At 41.2% G+C, this 16,743-nt stretch overlaps 1 protein-coding gene across 1 annotated transcript in view; it reads right to left on the reverse strand.

Annotated features, from left to right (window-relative positions):
- setbp1 (SET binding protein 1) overlaps window positions 1-6,067 on the reverse strand; it is a 42,781-nt gene extending 36,714 nt beyond the window's left edge. The window contains exon 1 of the mRNA XM_086031702.1: window positions 5,205-6,067. The gene's annotated coding sequence lies outside the window, so the exon portion shown is untranslated. The remainder of the gene's footprint in view (window positions 1-5,204) is intronic.
- Between the last annotated feature and the right edge of the window lie 10,676 nt (window positions 6,068-16,743).

Raw genomic sequence — 16,743 nt, forward strand, 5'->3', positions numbered from 1 at the left:
CAAAAGCCCAACCCTCCAGTACAGCCGTGTCCCTAATGAGGGCAACCGATATAGAAAATACTGTAGGTGGATGGATTATGACGCGCCGAGAAAAAAAAGTTTCCGGGCAAAGAACAGTGGGCCTCATTCATGAAACCCAACAACAACATTGGTCCACTTACAGACAGTTTCAAAGATAAAGTTATATAAAGGGCGCGCTCAGGTGTAAAATCTGGATTTTTGTGCAGGTGCAAGTCTTATTTAGCGTGTTTGAGAATTTGGGAGACCACAGTGCACCATCGCTGCACATTCCGACAAACCAAGTGAGTTTTCTTTTACACACACCCTGTGCAACTGACAGTTTGGTGATTGAAAGAAGATTCAACTTCAGACCAGCTAGAAGCAGTTGTGGAGCACATCGTGGAACGCCATTTGATCGAGGTGCAGGCAAACCGATACTTTACATCATCCACCCGTAGAGATCTACTCGCAGTTCCTTATAAATCTACTTTGCACGCTTCGATCTGCGACAACTCCAGCGAGTTTATTTCTGCTTCCGCAATGTTAAATTTGATGCACCTTTGGCACGCTGATTCTAAAGGGAATGAGAGGGGCGCTTTGAGTGGCTGTGAAGCAAGTTTGGCAGTGTTCGCCACCACAACGGCGCAAACGTCCATTTATAACAGCGCTCAGCTGCGAAAATACCAGAAGAAAGAAAGAAAGAAAAGTTCTCCCATAGGCACAATTAGAAGGCGCATTTTGCTAGACTTGGGCTGGACATCAAAAAGAGCCCTTGGACTTTAAACAATCCTTAACAACAACGAGGAAGAATTTAAGAAAGTTCTTACCAATAGAATCAGGCCACGAATAAGGGGCCACAGTTGTAAAAAAAAAGAGAGTAAAATGAGCATGACGTCGAAGATTGTCAGTACAGCGTAATATAATAGTAGACGATACTCAATAGATGTGGACGAAGGTCAACCATTCTTCATTTTCTGGTTCTGGATTCTAGTTTCAAGGTCATCAATTCTTCCAATGGTGATACAGAAAATATAGTATTGCGATGTATCGTGATACTTTTTATGCTGATACCAAGTACGATACGTTGATGAAGTAGTGATACTTTCGATAACTAATGTTATGTTTTGCACGATGTATAACATACTTTTGGAACATCTAAGATCCTTAAAGTTGAGCTTTGTGAATGGAGTTTTACTTATTGCACTGCTTTATATCAGGAACAGTTAACGGAACAGTTTATGCACTTTTCAACTGTCACACTTGAATAAATGTCAAATGGCACTTAAGTTAAAACTTTGGAAACATACCTCAGTTTTTTTTTTTATATATATTTTTATAACATTTAAGTATTGCAATACGTATCAGATCGCAACCCAAGTATCGGGATCCATATCGGATTGGGACAAAAGTGTATCGTCCCAGCCCTACTACAAACCAAATTTAATAAATATCTCTTCCTGATTCAGGGTTGTAAAAGCAAATGACATACTGCATAACAAACGTATGAACACACGGTGTTCTTTGTTGGGGGAGGATAAGTCGCACACAAACAACAATAGCACTCATTACACTACATTAGTTAAGAAAACAGTCATCTTTGCGTCTCTGTGTTTTTTATCCTTCTCCATGTTAATAGACCAACAAATGGCAATGGCCTGCCGCACACAATTGTAAAAATATAGTCGGAAACTCACACACGCACACCAGACAACTGACCCTCACAAGCATAACCGACTTATTGCAAACGCAAACTGCAAGCCCCGATCCGGAAACAGTACACCGGCTATTTAATTTTTACATCCTAGCAAAACTTGTGGCCAGGAGTCGACCACTAATTAAAATTACTTGCAGAATCCTGCACACTGCAGGCCATATCAGTCACATTCAGTCGCGTTGCTTGGTGTGCAGTGGACCTCACAAGTAGAACAAAAATAGTCTGCATGAGTGGGTAAGAATGCAGCCTGTGACTAAAGGGTTGCCAGTTCAATTCCCCTAACTAGCTATCGGGATTTAGGCAGAGACTTCAGCACCCCATTCCTCCACCTCTTTTCCAACCAAGCACTCAAAGCTGATTTGCCCTTGATCAAGACACTTAATTGCACCCCGAGGTGAGGTGCTGGAAAAGTTCCCACTGTTACAGTGTGTACTTGCTGTGCTCGCTGTCATGATCAAATGTCAAGGAAAATGAATGAAACTCATGTACATTATAGTAAAAGGGTTTAGGTTCAGAAAAGAATATATATATATATATATATATATACACGCACATACTAGGACTGTGCAATAAATCAAAATTCAATTTAATTATTTATTACACTCCACGATAACAAAATTGGCATACGGTGGTACCTCTACTTACCAACGTCTCTTCATATGAAATTTTCAAGTTACGAAACGCCTCAACAGGAAAATATTGCCTCTTGTTACGAAAGAAATTTCAGGATACGAAAGGTAAAAATACTCGCTTCTGAGAGAGAACATGAGCCAAAGAGGGCAAAAAGCGATGAGGACAGCGATTAGAAGGTAAACGACCATCATTTTTTATTCTTTGTTTTTACATTATGCCCAACTCCCATTTATTGTGCAATAATGTAATTGTAACATGTATTTGTTACATGTTTTGATGCATTTTTTTTATGCTTTATAAAACATTTATAGCTGAATATTGGGGGGTTTGGAACGGATTAGGGCATGTACATGGAAAACGAGTCTCTACTTACAAAATGTTCTTCCAGAACCAATTAATTTCGTAAGTAGAGGTACCACTGTAATAGTAAAAAACTATTATTAATATGCATTTATATCCAACGCACTATTTTTGTTTACACACAAGGAAATCATACTGGAATTGATAAATTTGCACCTTTTTTATTACTAATTTTATAAAATGTTGTTTGGAACTTACATAGTTATCTTGTTTACTTATCTTATCTTGTTAACTTACATAGTTATCTTGTTTCAAAGCAGTTTATTTGTCTTTATATTTTTTACGTTTCAACATTTTCTTGTTTTGTACCAAAAAAGTAAATGATCAATTGAATAATTGTGATTTCAATCATTACCAAAATTTTAAAAAAATAAAAAAAATAGCAGCCCTAATACATACTGCATATATAAAATGAATTGGGAGTTGTTTGTTTATTAGTTGTATCTTGAAGCGGTGCATGCCAAATATAGTGCACTGCACCATTGATTCAGTCTCAACTGGTTAATGCCTTGAATAGGAAAACAAGAAAAATGACATCAGCTAAGGCCTATCCATGCAGACTCCCTTGCAAGAATTTAATCGAGTCCGCTATGAAGGATTAAAGCGACACAGTTTGTATACACAGTAGCCCAGGTAGCACCATTCTCACCTTACTACCCGACACAAGCAGATGAATGTTAACATTTAACAGCAGCCACAAAATGGCTGTCAGCAAAAACACCTCTGCTACTCCCCACCAGCCTCCCTCTTCCTCCTCCTCCTCCTCCTCACCTCACTCCCACCAACCTCTGTTCATTTGCCTCATCTCAGTGCTACCTCACCCCTTCTACCTCCTCCCTCTCGCCCTCCGCCAAAAAGTGATCCAGCGCTGATATTCTGCAAGGAGAGCCTGCCAACACTTTAGGTTTGTCCTTGGATGCTGTTCATATTCCCTCCCCCTTTCCCATGCGATCCTATTTCCACCCGAGGTATCCATCTCGGATGGGGATGCACCTTATTGATTCCTCATGCTTTAATTTAAAGATTGCACGGGCATCCCATTACCTAATAAGGGATTTGTTATCGAGCATTTTTTAGCTCTGCAAAACCCTGCTATAGTTTTACCCGAATCCCATTAGTTCCACCTCTTTACAAGCACCTTTCTTCATATGCATGTCATTCTTATTTCTCTAGACCTCACACACCATATATCCTACAGACCTGACCAATTTTCCACACTTTCCCCAGATAATTCATGCGTGTCTATTTATCTTCCAGGGTTGAGGTTTGTGGGGGCTGCTGACAGCTACTGCTTACTTGCCTTTCCCTGTCAGGCCTCACCTGCAGACGTAGGGCAAAGTAATTCTGGGCTGCATTGTGTCACACGCCAGAGAGGCCACATGAAACCCTTCGGAGACGTTCATGAATGATGTTCAGGTGCAGACGAATGAAAACAAAACACCAATGATATACAGTGCCTTGGAGGCCAATAATTAGGGCTATACTTGTGTACACTGTACAAAGTACCTTGAGGTAAGTGGGCTCCCACTGCTAGTTCCATCATCCATTCAGGTGGCAACATATGAGAAGAAACACGTGAACATCAGGGGCTAAACTAGCCGGTGAACAACGTCTATCCAATTCATTTAATTGTTTTTTTTTTGTGAACTGGCATACGAGTATATAAATAGGTTAATGCTACAGTAAGACTTTTTCAAAAAAGATGCACATACCTTGAAACTCAGGTTTTAACATTCTCAATCACTAACCTCTGTAAATCGTAAAAGAACTCGGAACTTTGCCTTCATTTTGATAACAACTGACAATGCAGATGGTGATCAGGTGTCATACTGGTTCAAATATGAGTCATCTTACTTCATTTAATTTCCAGTGTATGTTGTTCTTCTCACATTATGCTTAATACCCCTCCTAATTAAGACTGGTCCTGATGGAATTAGTACGACCCAAAAAGTAAAAAGCAAATACATCCTTTGCTACTCACTGAACTGAGGTCTTGTGACATTTGCTGATATCTCATACTATAAGCAGAGATCTGACAGCATGTCAAGCATGTTGATGGTTCTGCCAAGTTTGTGCAACTTTAGGGGCATATTTTTCCCAGAGATTTGGATAAATTCCTAATTTTACAACTTTGGGTGCAATCGGCTTTAGAGGTTCCACTCTATTTCTTGCGGCTTAAAATACATCCATCATTAGTATCCACTTCAGTCTGAGTCCAAGAGTGAATTTCCGTCCCTCAAGGTACAATTAACACTAATATACTCCATAGGTTAAATTACTGGCATCCAAGGGAACTGCAGCTTTTCTAATGGGAAACAAGCACAGGTATGTTCCGAAAACTGTAAAAGGCAGGTATCCAAAATATTTATCTTTCAGGTTACTTTATATTATATCAGTAAATTACATATACATCATCCACAAAAATAAACACAATGCAGATTAGAATGTTGAACATTTACAGGAGAGGTGTTTTCAGGTGCAGGAGGAGGCCACTTACCCATGTCTAATGTTGTCACACACTCAGCTCTGACGTGTAAATTATTTATCAAGATCATTTACAATCCATTTAGACACATTTTTACACAAGCGACGGATGGGATGACAGCCTCCCGGGGAGCTGTCACACGCTCCTGGAATATACTTGGATGCTTTTTGACACAAAACCCTGAGGAAAATGGCGTCAATGTTGCTTTGGAAAAGGGGGGAAAAAATTGCGAAATGGGGTATGCAGCCGATGTGATGACAGGAAAAAAAAGAAGCCGCTAAGGGAGGAGGAATCCAATTAGAGACGTTTATGTCCAACTCCAAGCTGAAAGAAGCTCTCTCCGGGGCCCTTTGCGGCTTGCCTGGCGGTCGGACAGAAAGCGTCCCCCGGGCCCCTTGCAGGACCGCCGGCCACTGGCGGAGCTTCGTCAAGTTAAGATCCCTCACAAATCCGTTCCACTGGGCACGCGAGAAGGAGAGGTGCGAAGGCTATTACCGCAGTCAAAACAAGCCCGCATCCGTCTTCGAGCTGCAAGGAGCCGACTCCAAGCGAGTAAAATGCCAGCGACAAGATCGAGCTTTTCAAGCTTCCAAGCGACAGTACGGAGGAGTCGGTGTGGTCGAAGGTGGCTTTCCCCCCGCCGCTTGCACGGGATCAAGGCTCTGACTCTTTGCGCTCTCTCGCTTCTGCTCTCTCTCTCTCTGCTTTCCCGATCGGTGAATGTCAGAGCCTGGAGCCTGCTGTCTGGTAATGATCTCACCCAGCCGACTGAGCTGAGCTGTGGTCGAGCAGCAGAGTGAATGAAGGACGTGAAGGAGCGACATCGCCTCCACCTGGCGGCAACACGCCCTGCGCGCCTTCTTCCTGCCGAGGGTCTTTAGTGACCACCGCCTGATGTGGTTAGTCAACACTGAGCCCTCTATAAAAAGCTAAAGAAGTCATTAAAACAGACCACACTTACTGGCCACAGTAAGACCCAGTGTAGGAAGCACAGCGACAGCGGTACCTCCACTACAAATTCAAATTCGTCACAAACTCAACTCGATTTCGATGTTCCCCATTGAAATCGATTGCATTCATTTAAGAAAGAAAAATACCACTGCATTTAAAGTATAAATATTGTGGCTCCCTGCATATTTGTGTGGTCCAGAAACCGTAAACTCACCTATTTGTAATGTCTTGATTTTATTTTGGAACCTATCCGCCGGTAATCATGGATAAAGTCACCTACTCTATTTGCAAGTTGTTGTAACGTGGCAAAAATATTGAAAATTGTTACTTTATTTTCATGGAGAATACTTTCTACACTTAGTATGCAATATATTCTACTGTTCCCTTCCCTTTAATTGAGACAACAAATGCTTACTGTCGTATCCATGCCAAAAAGAACATCAAACTAGTTGTCCGCTCAGCCAAACTTCCACTGCAGAAGGCAGAGGCATGTTGTGTATGTGTGTGTGTGCGTGTAGGTGGAAGTTTTAACAGCAGATGTGTTGGATTTGTGATTGACAGTCAGCATGAGAGCGGTGCCCATGTCTGCTTTGGCTCACAACAGATTGGCCAAAAGAAAGCATCTAATCCAGTGGATTCCAAAACAACACCTAAGTGGAACTTCACTAAACCTTCAGTATCTGTGACTGCAAGTTCATGTCGTCACTGCATAGGTCCAGCGGTTTCAGGTCAGTAAAAACTTAAGCTAAATCCTAGCACAGACTGCTACCATGCTCGGACGCAGCAGCCTACAAAGGAGCAGCGTTTCCCACCAGCACAGGCCGCCCCGGACAGTGTTGACATTAGCGACATAACACCTGAACTTTGCAGTCAAATGTTCATTGTAATCACTTTTAGGGGAGCATCAAATATTCTCTGTCCCTATTCCGAATAGCAGCGGCCCATTGTAAATAAGTGCACTCCGCTGCCATAAATTTCCAAACACAGCCATCACCTGCGCACCGTGTCACCAGTGCGAGCGCCTAATTCCTGGCACCGTTTTTGGCGCATTCTGGATAGCCGAACGACAAATTGGAGAAACGCTCTAAGTTTCCAAACGGTCGCAGTGAGCCAGTGCGAGCTGGAAAATTATTTCTGAACGGGCCCCGGATGCGCAAGTAACTGAAAGACTCACGCCGAGCCTCACTGCCCTCTCAAAAACACAGGTGCAGCACAAACACGGAAACAGGAATTGTATTGGAACAGAATTGTTACTTACTTGTGAACTTAAATAAATACACACACAAATTATTTATAAATAAATTGTTGTGGGGGGGGAGTCACTGAACTGGGGCTAGACAGACCTCTGATGGGGCTACAGCCCCCCCATAGCCCCGGTGCAGCACCGTGCATGGTGCACTTGTTGTGGCCAGAGAGTTTATAATACAGTACAATATTTGACAACAGAATGGGCAGGATTGAAAGCGGTACAAACACAAATATTAGAATTTCAACATCAAAATAATAATAATTTAGATGGCTATAGCACAGTTAACTGGCTTTATGAGATTTATATTTCTAGGTCTGAATCATATGACGGTTTTTGTAATCCCTCACAAAATGAGGGACTTACATTTAACCGCGCTCTCTCCTCTGTAGTCTCTTTGCGTCCTAACCAAACGTATAAATCTCATCATATGCTGTTTTATTGTGTATTTTTATGAGAAACACTATGCAAACCCTTGGGTGCAAGCAATAAACATGTTTTATTGTCTTTGTCTCCACAGGACGTGTTTGGCTCATTAACCATGACTAAAATGACTATAGATGATGCTGATAAGCATGGAGTAATTGAACATGTGTTCATTGAGACTATATAACAAGGTGTTCTAATTCTGGTGGTTTTACCTTCTTATGTCAAGTGACAGCCCTGTGGAAACACATCAGGCCATAGATTGCTCCATCAATTCATCATTGTCAAGAGTTGCATCCATTTTGTTTTCTAATGCAAAACCTGACCTTCCTTGTATGGAAAACATCCCTTAAATAATACCAAATAATGCAAATTATATCAAGTGACCTTTTGTGTCTGTGTGTATATATATATATATATATATATATATATATATATGTGCAATAATCTCTGAGAAGTATTTTGTTAGTCAAGATAGTGTTGGTAATTGTGTGCTCAGCATCATATAGAGGCGCAAATTGAAAGTTCAGAGTGCATTGTCATTATTGGTAAAGTTTTACTTCCCTTCCTGAGCCATATTGACGATGCTGTAGGCATTTTGCCTGTTTTCTGGTCTCTATTTTGGTGGTTCCAGTCTATCAAGTCATGCTGGCTTCAAGACATCCTATCTGTGATGGCGATGCTATATCATTCACATTTATCATAGCCATCAACAATTCTAGGATCCCTTGGATCAAGGGACATCTGTGATTGTAATGTTTTCCATTCATTGATTATTAATACAACCAATTGCGAACATGCGCTTCATTTGCAATATGAAGCTGTCAAATTTTTATGAAGCTATGTAATATATATACACAGACTTTTACATCTGTTTATTTGCACATAATGAACACAGTTTTACCAGTTACAAAAAAAATAATTTGAAATCAATATTTTGCCACGGTATAGGAATAATTTTGGCCTTAATACAATGGAGTGTGTTTGGGTGGCGACTGTTATAATTCACTATCAGACTCACTACACCATTCAGTCATCCCCCCGGCCAAGACACATCTGCATTTGTAATGTTTCTCCAGCCATTAAATATTAATTTGTCACCCGTCTGTCAGTGTGTACGTGTGTTCAAGTGTTCACGTGTATGCGTGTGTATTGATTTGGGATATGTGCAAGAATACAAAGAGACCCCCGAGACTCGAGAGGTCAACAGCTGCTCCTCAACAACCAATCAATTGTAGTGTATCAGAAAACACTACACACAGATACGCGGACACATACAGATGGCACTCTTGCTTCTCAAATGTGTTGCCATGGAAACCAGATACAGGCGGCCAAGAGGGAGCAGTTTTCCATCTTAAAACTGTAAATATTGAATTATGATGGCTTGAAAGAGACAGGCCAACATTTGTGCTTGAATGATCAAGATAATCCTTTCATCTCTATTCACAGCTACAAGAAATCACTCACGCACGTAAAGTTGAACATGATGAATGTGTCTTACCAATCCAGACATTTATCTGATTCCATACTGCACACTTTTCCAATTCCTTCATCTTTCTCTGCCTTTTACGTGGGAAGAGCTTCGCCGCCTCAAGTGGGACTGCGAGTAAATAATTCCTCTGACCTGATTTGCAATGCATAAAAGTGGAAATCCCTCATGCTCACTTGCTCACTTACACAGCACCGATCATGCAGTGTAATGTGACAATAGTGTTGTTGTGGGTTTTAGAGGTAGTAGGAGAGATGAGATGATATGAGGGAGGTGGGGGAAACGACTTCATTATTTAACACGTTAGCAAATATTTGACATGAGAATAATCGAGGGATAGAACACACCGTCTTTATGAATAAAACAGTCAGGGAAGCTCATCATGAAAATAGTAACACCACCTGGATGTTGGTGTGCAAGAGTGTGTCTGGAAAGAGAGCAGTGAGAGTCATTATGCTAACCTTGAGATGACATTGTGAGAGGGGAAGAGGATCCCATCAATGAAGGGCTTTTCTCAGGGAGTCCACTAATCTGAAAGGGCAGCAGAGGGTTCATCAGAGCCGGGGAACCCATGGGACTGAGCAAGCTAATGGGGTTGGCCCGGCCCCAGACAGAGGCATGACCATAGATGCATGGGGGGTGGGGGGGCGGGGGGAAAGCGTCTGGTGTGATAATGTTGTGTGCTTGTATGTTGTGAAAGTGACAACAATGTAATTTGTGTTTGCGTGTTTGCAAGTCAGTCAGAGGAGGCGAGAGCCATGCTGATAGAGTGATGAATTAATGGGACGTGTGACAAGGTTGATTAACAAGGCCTCGGCAATCTAGCTGGGTTAAATGAAGTAAATGACTCCTTGGTAACACAATCGCTTGCTCCTGATCCGCTGACATAAACCAGTGGGAGACTATCTTCTGCATAACTGACCGACTGAAGACAATTGACAAGAACGCAGATACCTTCTATTCGCGTCGGGCACTTTCTCTCGCTTCTTTTGGACTTTTATTTAAAAATTCATTTCAGTCTGCAATTAAACGGTAGATGGAGTGCACTTACTGTATATAGTGCTTTATCTACACCATATACGGGGCCCAAAGCACTTTATAAAGCCACTCATTTACGCACACATTCATATGCAGAGCTGAGCATTCCGCCTACGTGACAGACTTGTCCGTCTATCCGCCGATGACGGACGCCCATTTTGTAGGCGATAAACAAAAGACGGGAACCTTCAACGGAGGAGGGGAAGTTGTAATAAGTGGAATTTGGTCAAAGTTTATAGATGGAAACCCTCTCTCTCTCTCTCTCTCTCTCTCTCTCTCTCTCTCTCTCTCTCTCTCTCTCTCTCTCTCTCTCTCTCTCTCTATATATATATATATATATATATATATATATATATATATATATATATATATATATATACGCACACACATACGCGCACAAGGAGAGAGTGGGATGCTGCAAGGCTTTGCTTTCTATTCGGCTCGAAGGCAGGAATCCCTCTAATGAGAGTGCTAACCATGTCTGACAGGAGGTATAGACCAGAACCAAAAAAAAAAACAATGCAGGTGGTAACGAACAACAATAAACACCACCTTAAATACTTCAAACTGTGGCCTCCATGTTACACCTGAATTACACTGGAGCCAAAACAGGCACATTCCACCAAGAACTAATACAAAAGCTGTATTAAGAGTTGCATTTACAAAGATGGTCACTTTTGATTGACACTGTCAGAGAGTTGTTGTTGTTTGTTTGTTTGTTTGTTTGTTTTTAACCAAAACGTCTATTATTGTGGTTGATTGTAGTGGTTTGGAAATGTACTACAGCAATGTAAAATGTTTATAATATTGTACTGTACTTTGTCCCACATGTTAAATTGGCTAATCTTAGAATTGAATCTTAGCACACAGCTAAAGTACTGCATCTCATTACATGTGTACCTAATGTTTTGCCAATGAGTGTGTATAACAATTTCAGTTCAAATAAATGGGACCCACGACAAATGTTTGTGTCAAATCAATAAAAACCACATGTTAAGTAAATGTGAATATTGTTGCAATAGATTAAGACTAGATTGCATTGCAGGATTCTGAATTACGGTGGGAACCAAATTTCTCTTGCCTTGCAAAACCTGTTCTACAGTGGGTGCTGAGTATTTAAAAAATAATATCACTAATATTCCATAAAATGAAATAACAAAAACGGTTCAACTGTATACCAGATTCGGTTTGTCTTAGCATGTGCGAACCTTCACACCTCTGACAACCAACCTTAAACATCCTGTCGCATTATAAATGCATGTGGCCAGAAGCAGCTGCACTGGCAGCGCTTCTACTTTGAGAAACACGCACAGCAGGTGTATGACAAACACACTACCGTCTGTGATTGCACTGACTCATTCGTCGCGGTTGACACATTCAGTCCAAGCTTGAAAGCGCTTCTGAAAATGTCTCTATCATCATGACGACCTCATGTGTGACAAGTACACTATGGATTGTGAGTGATGAATGAAAACAAGCCAATGGAAAGAAAAGATATTCTCTTTAACGGAAGCTTTAAGCATCCATTCATCCATTTACACAGGTAAATTACAGTATGTACCGTAACCTCTTTAGTTGTTTTGACTGTCACTATATGTCGCAGGCATAGCTTGATGAACACAGTTTCATGATTTGTTGTAAATCATTTCAGCACACTGGTCGCACACACACTTAATAGCAATAAGCTCCACTCTAAATTCTGATCCCCACAATAAATCAATAATAATACTCAGTTTTGATCACACTGAATTCATATTCTGGCATGTGAGCAAAACATATGAAGCAGTATTTTATCACATAACAGACAGAAGGGCTGAACAAATTCATAGATGTCATGTCATGTCATTTTCCAAACCGCTTATCCTATATAGGGTCGCGGGGAGTTGCTGGAGCCTATCCCAGCCGTCAATGGGCGAAGGCAGACTACACCCTGAACTGGTCGCCAGCCAGTCGCAGGGCACACATAGACACTGTCACTGAGCGGGAATCGATCCCACGCTGCCCGCACACAACTCAGGCGTGTGTACCACTACACTATCAGCGGACCTGCAAAATTCATAGATGAGGTAGACAAACAAAAAAAGTTATACGTGTACATGTGAAATATGTAAAAGGTTTATTTTAGTGATAGAATAATTCAAGGTCATTTTTAAGGTTTTATTGAAAAATAATCTCTTTGTAATGAATTAATTAAACAATTATTCGAAATCTTATTGAACGTATATATTGGAGTCATATTTTATTCTATGATGTATTTTTAATGACGGTGTGTTTTGTAACTCCTCTCAAAAAAATTAGCTCTGGCTTGTTAACAATGTAGTTTCCGTGTCTATTTTTAGATATGATGTACAGTGGAGTCTCTTCCTCTGTTGCCTCGTTTTCGATTTAATGATTTTCATGTAGAATTTGACCGCCCAAAAAGTGTTGAAAGCTAGCTGGCATATTTATATCCATCCATCACAAATAATTTGGAGGAGTTTATGGGACATGCAGATGAAGTTACATCCAATTTGTATGTTTCCGAAGAACATGATACTTGCCAAAATTTGTGTCGCCTAACAGGGGCGGAGCCATGGGTGGGGCTGGCCCACCCAGATTGACAGACTGCCCACTCTGTGAGATTCATGATTTTTATTATCATTTTTATTTATTATTAAATTATTATTAAATTATCTTTTAACTTGGTGGGATTTTTTTAATTGAATATTTAGAATGGCATAATTGTGGTTGTCTTAGGTAGATCTGAACGTTATATTCAGTTTGTCATTTTATTTGAATATATGAGACAAATATTTAGGCCCACCCAGATTTTTCTAGGCCCCCCCTTGAGACACGTTCTGACTCTGCCTCTGGTCGCCTAATGAACGGAGGCAGGGGGGGCAGGAGAGCCATCCACTGGGATAAGCTAACCGTCCGTCGCCAACGATGGTGTGTCAACTTAATAGTGTCTAATTAATTACAATTTTAATTAATTAATTAATGTCATTAATTAATTAACTACAATTGTGATTACTCGGCTTGTGTAATCAAACATTTTCTTGTGGTGCGTCATTTTTCTAATTCCGTCCACACTTTAAGGAAAACCGTGAGGCCTCAAGATTTCACAGGCCATTCCATTGTTTTGAATTACAAACAAGACAATATTTTTACTTGTTTTTTGAAACGTTTAAAATGTCATAACTTCCTTACTTATATATACTGACTAAATTTAAACGCCGTTTTGTTCCTTTATTCCAGCTCTTTTTGGTGACATTGGTCTTGCTAAAAAAAACGGGAAAAAAAAGATGTCAATATTGTTGTCACGTGCCGACATTTTAGTGGGGGATGGGGAAACAGCTAAATTTATGAAAGAAAATTTTACTTTAATAAAATAATCCATGCTTATTTATAATTCATCATTTATAGTTAATGTAATTGTAAGTTACTAAACAATTATTAAATAAAATAAACAATACTAACTGTATTCAGTACTAAGTAACAGCTTGCTATTAGCAGAAGTAGCCTACCGATCTTGATTCAGTTTGAGGAAAGCACTTCTTTCTAAAATGACTCGTGCCCTATTTCGACGGCCACGACTGAGGTCACCTGTAACGCTAAAGACTCTATCAGCAAAAGCGTGTCAATAGTGTGTGGGACTGACGACCGCAGACGTGTTTTGTTGTGCCGGTGTGTGCGTGCGCCGTGCGTGCCGGCTAGGTGGTGGGCGTGACCAAACAAGGATAGGTTGCAGCAGCATTGCTAATATTTTTTGACAGACAGATTACATGCACAACAGGAAGGGATGTCATGCATTTTGAAGGTTTTGAACAGACTACACGCTTTCCGGCACGTTAACGAAAACTCATATACGTCACCTCATATTTTAGTCATCGGAGAGCCACATTTAGCTCGTCATCGTCTCGTTATCGTCAATGAAAAAAGGGGCGCGTTAATGAAATTTCATCCTTCTTATCGTTAACTTTTAGGTAAAAAATTGCTATATTATTGTAACTAATATTACAGGACTCCAGTGGCATGCAAAGCACAGTGGATGCTTGGGGCGACGGGACGATTTGAATGCCATCGAAGAATAATTTCTCGACTTGATTTCCCCAAATTCATGCCCCTCAATCCCAGCAGGATGTTTCTTCAACATGCCCCTTCATGTACGATCCGTGACGGACATGGCTGGAAGATTTTTTGTCAATGGCGGGTGCTGTGGATGGATGCCTGGGGTCACTGCCCCTTTAAACCCACCCTCTGCACGCCCCCGCAGAACTCTTGATCACGGAACTACCCCCTGGACCACGTGTCCCACGGCATGTAGTTTGTCGACCCCTGACAAAAATAAGATGTGCTTAAAGATGGGGTGTGATGGGCAAGCGACCAGTCCAAGTCTTGCCCAAAGTTAGCTGGGATACGCTACAGCTCACCCATGACCCTAATTAGGATAAGTGCTATGTATCCACTTTATGTGCCATTTTTGTTTAGTGGTGTGCTTTGAGATTTTTTTTAAATGTAAAACATGTACCTTGCCTCAATAAAAGTTGGGAAACACCGCCTTAGATGAAGCTGATCTTAAATGATTGATTTTTTTTTTTTTTTTTTGTCCAAGCATGTGTCTCTGTATTGTGGCCACATTGTACACATTGTCAACAGTACCTCATGTGAACATTCTCAGCCTCCCTGAAGCAGGATGTGGTGCGACGGCAAGTACTCGCTCAACAACACCCACTTCCTACGAGTTTGATAAACAGCCTTGCGGTTTCACCCCCCTGCCCGGTGTGCAAGCACACACACACACACACACACACACACACACACACACACACCAGCTCAGCTGCATCACCATCTGCTAAAGTGACACATAACCAGAGTGAGTTAGTGTGCATAACGTTACCATTGCTATCATGAGATTTACTGTGACAAACTATATAAACGCCAGCAGAAGCACTTACGCCTCTATAACTCAGCCGCCTCTCCTCACATGCGCTGCAGTCACAGAGAAAGACATGAGAGGAATGAGCGTAAGAACGCGCTCAAATCATAGCTGAATTAGACAAGGGTATCAACATGTCACATTTGTTTTAAGAGTCAGTGATCTAAGTGTTTTTGAGTTATGTCTACCACGGGACAGTTATGATCCATATTAAGGCTCGCCTAAGTGTCTCTCGAGGTTGATAATAGGATGCCAGCAAAGGCTGCTGCAAAGGTCTGAAGAAGAAATGCTTGCATGAGCACATAAGGTGCTGTCAGTCACGTCTGTGAGCTGTCAGCATACGTACAAAATGTGCCTGCATCTGAGGGGAGAGTGAGGGGTGTATTAGGCCCGCTTATCCTTCACACTTCTCTTGTAAAATGTAACATGAAAATGAAAGCCGTGTGTGTGTGTGCGTGTGTGTGCGTGCGCGCGTGTGCGTGTTTGTGTGTGCGCATGTCTGAGACAGAGCGAGAGAAAGAAGCAGGGAGGGTCATAAGAGAAGAACCGTGCCTAATCCTGTGGGATGTGAGGGCATCTACTGTGTATGGAGATGGGATGTAGAGATGTGTTCAGCGGTGCATGGATCACAAAAGCTCCCTCACTGACAGAAGATACTCCCAGGAGAGCAATGTCAAGCTGCTAAAGGAAAATACATGTTAGATTTTTTTTTAAAGCCAAAATGGGAGGAACATTATGGTGTTTTATATTAGCCACATATCTGATACATGATTTGTACATACTGAAAATGATATGCCTTCACTGAGATAATTGTTGCATTTCAGTTCTGTTTTGATTGACACTCTCAGAGAGGTATTCGTTTAAAGTGGTTTTACCTATCTGAACAAGAGGAGGAAAGTATTAGGATTTTCCAAGCAGCATACATGGACATGCATGTCTATTTTACTAAACTGCTGACAAACGATATTCCAAAAGAGTATACTCAAGTACAACAGTGAAATGCATTTTTAGATTAAGTCTTACACTACTACTAATACTACTACTGCTACTACTACTACTACTACTACTACTACTACTACTACTACTACTACTACTACTACTACTACTACTACTAAGAAGGACGAGGAGGAGGATGAGGAGGAGGAGAAGAAGAAAAGAAGCTGGAAAAAGTGCAGTGCGACTACGTCCTATTCATAAGCAATAATACAGTACAAAACAATAGTTGCGACAAACATATAGTTACCAGCGCCTGTTGAGGTTAGAAATAATCACCACCGGAGCAAAGACAACAGGAAATTAAACATTTAATGTGTGTGTTTGTCCGGGGGTGGGGGTGGTTGTGGGTTCTCGGCGAAATCAGTAACTGTGGTTTAAACACAGTTGCAATTCACGTCACCCTCACGCGTTGACATGACAAGCCAGTAGATGGCGGTGCTGCACCAAATAAGACTTTTTTTTTTTTACCCGGAAACACAACTTATGG

This window comes from Filicampus tigris, chromosome 5 (assembly GCF_054856515.1).
Source record: "Filicampus tigris isolate MCC_2025a chromosome 5, RoL_Ftig_1.0, whole genome shotgun sequence".
NCBI lineage: Eukaryota > Metazoa > Chordata > Actinopteri > Syngnathiformes > Syngnathidae > Filicampus > Filicampus tigris.